The following is a 12,125-nucleotide window of genomic DNA, read 5'->3' on the forward strand; positions in this document are numbered from 1 at the left end:
AAGGCAACTTATGTCAACCTAGTTGTGCAAGTGTTGTGACAAAGTTCCTCCTCTGCCTTGGTGGGTCCTGCGCTTATTGGTGAATATTCTCGCCTCAGAGGTTCACGGCAGCCCTCGGTTTGGCCACTTTTGTGGCTCAGATCTGCCGTTCACTCAGTTAGCCTCATCACTGGCCAGCATGGGGAAAGGAAGAACAATCCCCGCAGTCTCTGCTGATCCACCTAGTGGATCGGGGAACAGGCCAGAGACTTTCCCCCCTGGTGGAACCCACAGTCCAGTTCAACTCCTCCAGTATCAAGTAGGGAGTTGGGGGGATGGAGGGAATCCGGGCCCGCCCTCTACTCCGGGTTCCAGCCCAGGGCCCTGTGGAATGCAGCTGTCTACAGTGGCTCCTGTAACAGCTGCGTGACAGCTACAACTCCCTGGACTACTTCCCCGTGGCCTCCTCCCAACATCTTCTTTATTCTCACCACAGGACCTTGCTCCTGATGTCTGATAATGCTTGTACTTCTCAGTCTTCCAGTAGTATGCCTTCTCACTCTCGGCTCCTTGCGCCTCTTGCTCCCAGCTCCTCGCACGCGCACCACAAACTGAAGTGAGCTCCTTTTTAAACCCAGGTGCTCTGATTTGCCTGCCTTAATTGATTCTAGCAGCTTCTTGATTGGCTGCAGGTGTTCTAATCAGCCTGTCTGCCTTAATTGTTTCCAGAAAGTTCCTGATTGTTCTGGAAACTTCCCTATTACCTTACCCAGGGAAAAGGGACCTACTTAACCTGGGGCTAATATATCTGCCTTCTATCACTTTCCTGTAGCCTTCTGGCCCGATCCTGTCACAGTGTCTATACTTAAATTTGTCTCCCACTGAGGTAAATGCCCTGTTACACTGACATAGTAATACCACCTCCCTGAGAGGCACAGAGTCATGGTCAATATACTTAGGTTGATGCAGTGCGAGTGTAGACACTGTGATAGTTTTGTTGACTCTAATTGTCCTCCAACAGCTGTCCCATAATGCCCCACACTAATGACTCTGGTCACCATTGTGAACTCCACTGCCCAGGGGTCACAAAGACTGGAAGCCCCGCTCCCCTTTAAAGCCCTGCAAATTTTTGAAATTCCTTTTCCTGATTGCCTGGCTTAGCGAGCACACCTAGCAGCTCTCCATTGTTGAGTGCGACTGGCCAGCTGATCGTAACGGCTCCAGGCTCCAGATGCGCTCCTGCCTGGAGTAGACAGGAGATATTGGCTCTCCCGAGTCCTGGGCCTGTGGGGAGAAAAGGCTGTGCAGGTACAGCTCCAAAACAGCCACAGAAACATCAATGTCTGTGAGCAGATAGCTCGAAGGATACAGGAGAAGGGCTACAACAGGAACCAGCAGTAGTGTCGTGTGAAAGCCAAGCAGTTGCGGCAGGCATACCAGAAGGCCAGGGAGGCCAACAATTGATCCAGTGCTCAGCCTCAGACCTGCTTCTTTTACAAAGGGCTGTGAGCCATACTCAGCAAAGACCCTACCACCACACAACCATGGATACATCCAAGGAGCCTGAGTCACAAGTTCCTGCTGTGACCAGCAAGGAAGAGGAGTATGGGGGACAGGTGACCAGGGGAATCCACTGCACAGTGAGCCAGGACCTGTTTTTGACTCCCCCGCAATCCAGCCAGTCCAGCAAAGACAAGCCCAGTGCAGGTGAAGGAACCTCAGTGTGTACATACATTTTCAATTATAGGGAAGGCCCCTCCAGAGTAGGTTTCTAGGGAGGGCTGCATTATTTCTTCCTCCACAGTAGGACACTTTCCCACACCATTCAGCAATAACTTCAGCAGGCACCTTTGCAATATGCAGGCAAGCAGCATACACTCCCGGGCAGCTTCGGGAGACCAACAGCAGCTGTTCTCTCTCTGCCTTTGTTACACTCAGGAGTGAGATGCCAGCTAAAATAATCACCGCCTGTGGAAAATAGTGCCAGTATTCAGTGCCATTGCCCTATACTACTAGAATTGTGCAACCCCAACCGCCAGCAGGCCATACTCACCGTGGCGAGTGCTGTGACTGGTGCGGTGCACAAGCAATCCCAAGAAGAAGTGAGAATCTAGCGCTTAAAACTTTAGGGGAGCGAGGGAAGTGAGTTCAGCATCTTAGGTTTCGCTTTACATAGTGAATATGCTGACAATGGTACCACTGTGTGTTTTATCTTCAGCTGCTGCCATTGTGGCCTTGAGGGTCTCCCCCTCCATGCCTGCAGAAGCCTGAGCCAGATAAGGAGGAGAAAGAAGAGGACTTAAGATAAGATGTTCAATGAGATCCTGTGAGCTAGTGCTGCATCAGACTGAGAGCACAGGGCCAGGAGAATGAACGTTGTGGACAGCCTGGAGAGTTGAAAGAGCAGAGAGGAGAAAGGCCCAAGAGTCCCAGCAGGAAAAGGAGAGGGAGATGCACCAGGACAAAATGAGGCTTCTTAGGTAGCAAACACAGATACTGCAGACGGTAGTAGACCTCTGGTTCAACAATCCAGGGCTCCCCTACCTTTGCAGCCTATTGAGAACTCAGTATCAGGATCTCCCTATACCCCCCACCCTCAACATTCCACATGGCCTCAGGGGTTGCCGCACTTCCCTGACCATTCCATCCTGGGGGACATTAAAGACAATCACAGCTTCACTTGCACTCACTGTGGCTTTCACAGGACAGTGTATGAGTAGCTTAAATAGACATGAATGTTTTTTCCCCTTCCTAAATTCTATTCTCACAATAAAACATAGTAAATTAAGTTTTTAATGGATTTGTTGTAAAATTGCAGGGTGGGGGGTTGCACTGATTTTGTTACAGAATAAAATTCTATTATTTGGAACATAATTCATCCTTATTAGTTCACAACATATCCTGTCGAGTGCTCAGCAGTTCTGAAAGCAGCCAATTACCTTTTACTGCACAGTGTCACACAACTCATAGGATCATTCACAAACAAAATTAATAGGTGCGTTGACAGTGTTCTATCCCTACATGAACAGCAATCAGCCCCCAGCCACAAAAGAACAAGCCAGGTAGGGCACACTACAACAAGAGGACACTATTCTGGCTCACTGTTAAAATGGTCTTTCAAAGCCTCCCTGAACTGTAAAGCTCCACACTGAATTCTTTTAATAGCCTTTGTATCTGGCTCTTCAAATTCTTTAGGTTTTAGGGTAAGATCTGGGAACGCTATGAGGTAATTACCAGCTCCCAGGCGCTCTCGGATGGCCCCTAAATGGCCATAAATGGCCCCTCCCACAATGCTTCCATCTTATTGGCCTAGAGCACTTTCAGGACCATGACTTGGTCACTTCCTCTGAAGGAACGCTCTCTGGCATGTTTATTATACCAGGCCTTTTGCTCTTGTTGAGCATCCTGTAGGTTTTTTCGAACAAGGGCTAGTGAGTCTTTGAGGGTGTTTTGCAGGTTGGTTACAAAGTTCAAAATGTTAGTTTCTGGAGAAGATGTAACCCCCTCCCATTGCTGCTTTACCTACTATAATGGCCCCTTAACTTTGTGGCCATAAATGAGTTCAAAGTGTGAAAATCCCAAATGGGATGTGGTACAGCCCTGTAGGCAAAGAGCAACTGCTGCAACTCCCAATCATTGGAGCGCTTATTCACGAATTAGCGTATCATGGCCCCCAAAGTCCCATTAAACTTCTCCACTAGGCCATTTGTTTGATGGTGGTAAGGGGTTCACCCCATGAGCTTCCCAAAGACATTTCATGGTCCCTGCCAGGAAGTTAGTTCCCAAATCCATAAGGATGTCAGAGGGCCAACCTACCCTGGCAAAAATGTCTGTTAATGCCTGGCACACATTTTTAACCCTGGTGTTGCCTAGAGCTACTGCTTCCTGCCATCGGATGGCAAAATCCATTAAAGTCAATATGTACAGTTTTCCTCTCGGTGTATTTGAGGGAAAGGATGCAGAATATCCACAGCTATTTGCTGAAATGGAACCTCAATGATGGGGAGTGGCTGGAGAGGGGCTGTCAAGGCTGAATCCCAACTCTGTCACTCCGAGTGCAGAAGTGGGTGCCGCAAGGATTTAAAAAATGAATACTTGCCAGTTCAGGCTTGTATTACACTCCCAAGGTTACAGCTTTTCTCTGACCTTGGTTTGGTAAACGCTGCCACCGCCCAAATGCAACAAAACCCCCTTTGAACCCAGGAAGGAGCACTTGGGAATTCCTCCCTGTGGGATACCCTCAAGCCCTTTCACCCCCTCTCCGGGGAAGAGCTGAGAAAGGAAACAAAGGAAATTAGCTGTGGCTACCAGCTAATCAAACAACATGCACAAACCTCCTAGGACACCAAAAATCCAATCCTGTTCTTAAAAAAGGTAAATTTTATTAAAAAGAAAAAAAATACATCTGGAACTTAGGCTTTTGTTAGATTTTAAAAGAGCAATTCCAAAAAATCAAGCACCAAAAATAGCTGTCTTGGGGGTTCATCTTAAAGGTTACAAGCAAACAAAAGCATCTGGGGTTAGCACAGAGGAGTCCACAAGCCAATAAGAAATAAAAGAAGACTGTCATGGGACGCTGTATTTCACGGATCACAGACTCCCAAAGAGAAGAACCACAAGGTACCAAACCCAGTTGGACCTGCTGGGTAAGCACATTTGATACACAGGGTACTGTAGCCCAGGGACCTGTCTCAAGAATGGGAGAATCTGAGATTCCACTGCAGTAGAGAAGTCAATGGTACAGCTGGCCCTGTAGCTGTGACACTATACAATATTAAATTGTATTTCTGCAGACAATTCCCCAGAAGAGTAGGACTGGCGCCAAGCAGTCTAGCTTGGCAGAGACAGCATTTGGCACTAGATTTCATCCCCACCAAGCAATGCTGAGTTGTTTGGGTCACATTCATTGGTAAACACACTGTCTGCGTGAAGACCCCAGATGGCATGGGAAACTCTAGCATTACAATAGTATGATACAAACTCTATTATTGCTACCAGAGCCTGGAGTTGGAGTCTGTTGTCAGAAACTCTTTTAGTCTGGAAGTGAAATTTTTTTTAAGAAACCACAGGCAGGAATAGAAAATAATCATGAAATCCCTCACCTCAATATTCTACACCATCAGGTACCCCACAGATGACAGAAGTTCTAAAATTTCTCTTGGATCTGACTTCCAAGATTTACATCGCCCCAAGAAACCATAGAATTGTAGGACTGGAAGGTACCTTAAGAGGTCATTTAGTCCAGTCCCCTGCACTCATGGCAGGACTAAGTATTATCTAGACCATCCCTGACAGGTGTTTGGAGATTTTTAAGAGCAGGTTCGACAATGGTGGAGATTCCACAACCTCCCTAATGTCTAACCTAAACTGCCCTTGCCGCAATTTAAGCACATTTCTTCTTGTCCTATCCTGAGGTTAAGGAGAACAATTTTTCTCTCTCTTCCTTGTAACAACCTTTTATGTACTTGAAAACTATCATCATGTCCCCCTTCAGTCTTCTCCAGACTAAACAAATCCAATTTTTTCAGTCTTCCCTCATAGGGTCATGTTTTCTAGACCTTTAATCATTTGTGTTGCTCTTCGCTGGACTTTCTCCAATTTATCCACATCTTTTCTGAAACGTGGAGCCCAGAACTGGCCACAATACTCCAGCTGAGGTTTAATGAGTGTGGAGTAGAGCGAAAGAATTACTTCTAATGTCTTGCTAACAGCACTCCTGCTAATACATCCCAGAATAATGTGTGGGTTGTTGTTTTTTTAGCAACAGTGTTACACTGTTGACTCTCATTTAGCCTTTTAATCAAAAACTGTTCCCAAAAGAAACTTTGTCTCATGGTTTCCATCCAGAGCCATGCTCACCACAGCTTCTATTGCTGTCTGCTGGCTTTCTGGGCACTTTCTGCCTCTCTCAGACTCAGAGACACACCGCTGCAGCCAGTCCATGCTCCAACCCAAGTGCTTGCAATCTGTCCCCAGGGAAAACTCTTTGCCCACATGGTTTAGCATCTGTTTAGGCCTTGCCATGCTGGCCGGTGCCTTGGGTGGAAGCTTTTCATTGTTTCAGCTCTCACTATATAAAGAGTAATTTAATTGTTCCTTCAACTTACCCTGAATGAAGGGTGCGTAGTACATCCACTGACTTTAACCCAACCCTAACCCTTACCTTGACTGATCTATAGATCAAGGCATGCTTGATTAATGGTTTCCAGCATAGCAATATTTTCAGTTTTAAATATTAGTTAAATGCTGTTGTGTGTGACTACCTGACTGTGTAACTAACTTCTTTTAAGGCTGCTGTGGAGGTGAAGTATGGATTTTAGGAGGGGGAGTGGATCATTTGAAAATGGAACCATAACTAGAATGCTCACCTTAACCTTTTGAAAAGTAAATATTTAAAGAAAATGCTTCAGATTGCTTCAGGCGATTGAATATCTATAGGGCAATTTTTAGATCTAAAAGACAATAAGTGAACTGACATTAAAGCTGAAGGCCTGGAGGATATTCATGCACTGCAAATTCTTAATGCCCTTCTAGGATCTGATCTAAAACCCACTGAAGTCAATGGGAATCTTTCCATTGACTTGGATGGATCTTGGATCAGGTCTGTAGCCAGTAAAGTACAACACCATCCTCCTCCAAAAGAGGCAAGGATAGAAGAGCCTAGCAACGGCTCTAGACTTGCACTGTTGAATACCAGGTCAGCTAACAGGGCACTGTACGGTAATTGTAGGTCTCACTTGTAAGCATACAGTCTTAATTGTAAAATCATGCTCATTAGCTTTGAGAAGTCATGTGTTTAAGGATGTGGGCATATTGCTCTTAACCAAGCAGGATAGTTCAATCTATAACATTCTTTGAGCTTGGCCCATCCCACCCACCTTTGCCTGTGAAGGGGTGTGCGTAATTGCCTTGATTGAATTCGTAGTGTTCTTCAGTACTGAGGATTTTGTCCTTATTAGACTGACACTCATAGACTTTAAGGTCAGAAAGGACCCTCATGTTCATCAAGTCTGACCTCCTGCACATTGCAGCCAGAGAACCTCACCCACCCACTCCTGTAATAGACCCCTAACCTCTGGATGAGTTACTGAAGTCCTCAGATCATGATTTAAAGACTTAAAATTACAGAGAATCCATCATTTACACTAGTTTAAACCTACAAGTGACCCGTGTACCCAGTGCTGCAGAGGAAGGCGAAAAGTCCCCAGGGTCTCTGCCAATCTGACCAGGGGGGAAATTTCTTCCCAATCCCAAATATGGTGACAAGTTAGACCCTGAGCATGTGGGCAAGACCAACCAGCCAGACACCTGAGAAAGAATTCTCTGTAGTAATTCAGAGCCCTCCCCATCCAGTGTCCCATCACCAGCCAGGAGTTATTTGCTGCCAGCAGTCGCAGATCGGCTACATGCCATTATACGCAGTCTCGTTATACTATCCCCTCCATAAACTTATCAAGCTCAGTCTTTTCCCAAAATATTAATTAATTAGCAGGGGGGGAAAGCTAACAAATGGATTTGGCTATGGCCACTCAGAAATATTTATTTATTTCATTTACTGTGCATTTGTGACTCTCCTAAACATTATGGGTATTAGTTGTTAAAAAAATAATATTTTTCCTCTTCTTTCAAAATTGAAAACTATGAAGAACAGCAACAATGACAATACAAAATCATAAACCGCATAGTATTAACAATAGACATACATTAAAAACATACTGTTCTCCCTCCTCCCCTCCCCCATTCCTTGTCATGCACCTGACAGGTTTAGGTTGGATATCAGGAAAAACTTTTTCACTAGGAGGGTGGTGAAGCACTGGAATGCGTTACCTAGGGAGGTGGTGGACTCTCCTTCCCTAGATATTTTTAAGGTCAGGCTTGACAAAGCCCTGGCTGGGATGATTTAGTTGGGGATTGGTACTGCTTTGAGCAGAGGGTTGGACTAGATGACCTCCTGAGGTCCCTTCCAACCCTGATATTCTATGATTCTATGAAGATGAGGACAGCCAAGATCAAGCACCCGAATAATTAAAATCCCTAAGACTTTCATATTTTCCTGAACAATAATTTTTAACACTAAAACAATCAAACCTAAAAAGCAAACCTTGAGGACAATCTGCTTGAACCTGAAACACATTCAATTCCATTCACCTTCACTAGACCCCAAAAAACTGTTCCCCAGGAAAGTCCTGGTAAAATGATGGTTATTCTGTAATTATTATTCTGCAATCTTTGCTATCTGAATGATCAAATATGTAACCGAATACCAGCCCAACTGTGAACCCAAGCACTACCCTTTAGCACTTCTCCTACTCTCTGATCCAAAGATTTATAGCCCAGGGCCTTGACTGTGCAGAAAGGTTCATGCGTTGCTGAATTCATTCTCACCTTGTTTCTAGGGAAACATGAGCTATAGATGTGAATTTTTTAAATTGCTGCTACCCTCACTGACTACATAACTTCAGAAAGTTAGTTTTCACCTACCTTGGGTTCTCACAGTTGACTCCAAGTTGTGGAAGAGTGAGTATGTTGTAAAAGAAACGCCCCACCCCCATATCCTGAATGTACAGAGATTAACAAAATTAGTTGTGAATATTAGTAGGAAATACTAAGCTCTTAAGAATTATCATAGAATCATAGAATATCAGGGTTGGAAGGGACCCCAGAAGGTCATCTAGTCCAACCCCCTGCTCGAAGCAGGACCAATTCCCAGTTAAATCATCCCAGCCAGGGCTTTGTCAAGCCTGACCTTAATAACCTCTAAGGAAGGAGATTCTACCACCTCCCTAGGTAACGCATTCCAGTGTTTCACCACCCTCTTAGTGAAAAAGCTTTTCCTAATATCCAATCTAAACCTCCCCCACTGCAACTTGAGACCATTACTCCTCGTTCTGTCATCTGCTACCATTGAGAACAGTCTAGAGCCATCCTCTTTGGAACCCCCTTTCAGGTAGTTGAAAGCAGCTATCAAATCCCCCAAATTATGCCACATTTAACCTATCCCTTCTCAGCTTTTTGAAGATGCTCCTCTATTACCAAAGATCTGAGCTCCAGACTTCTTGTGGTTATTATTTATTTGTATTATTGTAGTGCCTAGGCGCCCCAGTCCTGGACCAGAACCCCATTGTGTACTGCATAGAAATACAACAAAAAGATGGTCCCTGCCTCAAAGAGCTTGCAGTCTAAATATAACACAAGAGACAACAGATGGGGGAGCACAAGCATATAGCACTAATTTAAAGGGTACTTGGCCAGTGGGAACTGGTCTGAGGCCACTAGCTATTTTGGAGGTTGCTAATTAGCCTTCACATGGGAACAACTGTTTGTCGGTCACTTCTGATCCCAGCTGGATATGAATCAGTGCCTGAAAAGTCAAAAGCATGGGACATTATCCCATTACCAGTTTCCTGAACCATTCAGATGCCTATGAAGTTGTCTGTTTAAACTATTTAATTGCAATAACAAGCTATGCTGAATATTTTGTCACTTTCCCTGCTAATACAACTCATCCGCTGATCCTTTCCTCAGCAGTCTTCTTGTCTCGGTGTGTCATCAGTTGCCAGAAATGGACACGCTGCCAAAACCTCCAAGGCCAATGGCCTCCTGCCCTGTTGTTAGTAAGAAACCACTTTTCTTGGCTTCTCTGGCATGTCTATTGCCCTGTTCTGATATTTTTTAAATGGAGGTGGGATTCTTCTCTCTTTTCAGAAAATTTTACTTTTTCATGCCCCCTAGTGATGCAAAGCAAACTCACACCATGTGGTGCTCTGGGTGGTGGCTGCCCTGCTGTCTGCAAAAACGGCAATAAATCATTTGCTGCATAGCTTATCACAGCCACCACCCCCATAAAGAAGCTATTTCTTCTACATCCTGACTCTGTAGCTACTGCATTTAGCAGGTGTCAAAATAAAAAATTGAAAACTGGACTCTTTTTCTGGGAAATATGGTTAATCAGGGAGCCTGATTTCTCTGGTTTTATTTTCCTAACTTGCTAGTGACCACTGCACTCAACTCAGAGAATCAGGAACTAAGGACAAACAAGACCATTCAGTCCACTGTATGTATGGCGAGGGCGGGGCAGGGCAGAAGTAGGTGGAACAGGCAACTCAGGTGCCTGAGCCTGCATTCCTTACTCGAGCAAGGTGAGTTTTTAATGAGAAAGAAATGCAGAATTCGGCCCCAGCTAGGTCATCCTTGGCAAAAAATAAACACTATTGTTTGCTCCAATAGCGACCCAAAGTATTGTCAAAAAGAAAAGGAGGACTTGTGACACCTTAGAGACTAACCAGTTTATTTGAGCATAAGCTTTTGTGAGCTACAGCTCACTTAGAATCATAGAATCATAGAATATCAGGGTGCACTTCATCGGATGCATCATGAAAGCTTATGCTCAAATAAATTGGTTAGTCTCTAAGGTGCCACAAGTCCTCCTTTTCTTTTTGTGGATACAGACTAACACGGCTGCTACTCTGAAACCTGTCCAAAGTAACAACACTATTACAAGGTTTGGACCATTAATAAGGATGCAGCATGGTCTTCAAGGGGATAAGATAATGGTCTGGAGACCTGGGTTTACTTAATCGGTCATGTGGTTTCACCATCCTGTTTCCCCCCTCACCCTGTGCCTGTCCTGTATATTTAGATTGTAAGATCTTTGGGGCAGGGAGCAAGTCTGTCTTTATGTTTTTACAGTGCCTATCACGAAGGGGCCATGAGCTAGGTTGGAGCCCACAGGTGCTAATATAAATAATAGGTGATAATAGTCTATATTCTTCAGTACAAGGAAGTAGAGCACTGAGGTTATTTACACACAATTCTAGGTCTTCTGAGAACTTCTACCTGACTCCAAACCAGCTCAACCTATATCTGGCTTTGTATTCTTTAATTGCTCTCTTTAGGTCTTAAAACCTCTTCCAGTCTTGATCACAATTTAAACAAGGGAGGAAAATATATAAGAGGGATTGACTGGCCATAGCTTATACTCGTCATTTTTGCTCTTTACCTGAAACAGCAGTTCATTTATTACCAGAACTATTAATGTTTTTCTGTCAGTTTGCACAATATATCAGACAAGCTTTCAGCAGTGTGTGGGTGTAACATGATAGCATTTCAAATACAGTATGTAACCAGAAGGAAAATGCCCACTAGATGCTGCTATATTGTTATTCCTGGCATAGTAAGCTGTTTTCCAAGCTCCTGTGCAAGGCTCTTGTAGTTAAAAGTTTTTCTCTCTCTTTTTTTTTTTTTCAGCTGAAAAAATCAAAGTGCATTATGTACTATCTCAAGTCTTCTTGAAACAGTTTCCGTTAGTTTCATAGTCGTCAAACTACAGTTGCCATTGCAAGCATTAGGCCTGCAGCTACTAGAGCCAGCCTAAGATCAGCCTTGAGATTGTAAACCTCATTGAAGTTTTTCTCTAATTCCATCACAATCATAGTCATTGTCAGGACAATGAATTAACCTTTTCTGTCCCCTTTGCCCTGTCCAGTCATCACAGAGCATGATTATGTGCAGTATTTTCAAGGCTTCATATTTGATGTTTCTTACTATTCTACCAGTGCCCACAAGTCAGTGGCTATAGGAGAGGAATAGGAAGGTGATCCAAGTGAGTTAAAGAATATTAATAACCTCACCGAACTATATAGCATAGGAACTTTGTTTCTCATAGTGTGGTGGTGGTAACTGATGGTTCATCTCGTCTGGTATCTGTCATAAATATAAAGGGAAGGGTAAACCCCTTTGAAATCCCTCCTGGCCAGGGGAAAGCTCCTCTCACCTGTAAAGGGTTAAGAAGCTAAAGGTAACCTCGCTGGCACCTGACCAAAATGACCAATGAGGAGACAAGATACTTTCAAAAGCTGGGAGGAGGGAGAGAAACAAAGGGTCTGTGTCTGTCTGTAGTCGTCTTGGCCAGGGACAGAACAGGAATGGAGTCTTAGAACTTTTAGTAAGTAATCTAGCTAGGTATGTGTTAGATTATGATTTCTTTAAATGGCTGAGAAAAGAATTGTGCTGAATAGAATAACTATTTCTGTCTGTGTATCTTTTTTGTAACTTAGGGTTTTGCCTAGAGGGGTTCTCTATGTTTTTGAATCTAATTACCCTGTAAGATATCTACCATCCTGATTTTACAGGGGGGATTTCTTTAT

This window comes from Lepidochelys olivacea, assembly GCF_965140295.1.
Source record: "Lepidochelys olivacea isolate rLepOli2 genome assembly, chromosome: 4".
Classification (NCBI taxonomy): Eukaryota; Metazoa; Chordata; order Testudines; family Cheloniidae; genus Lepidochelys; species Lepidochelys olivacea.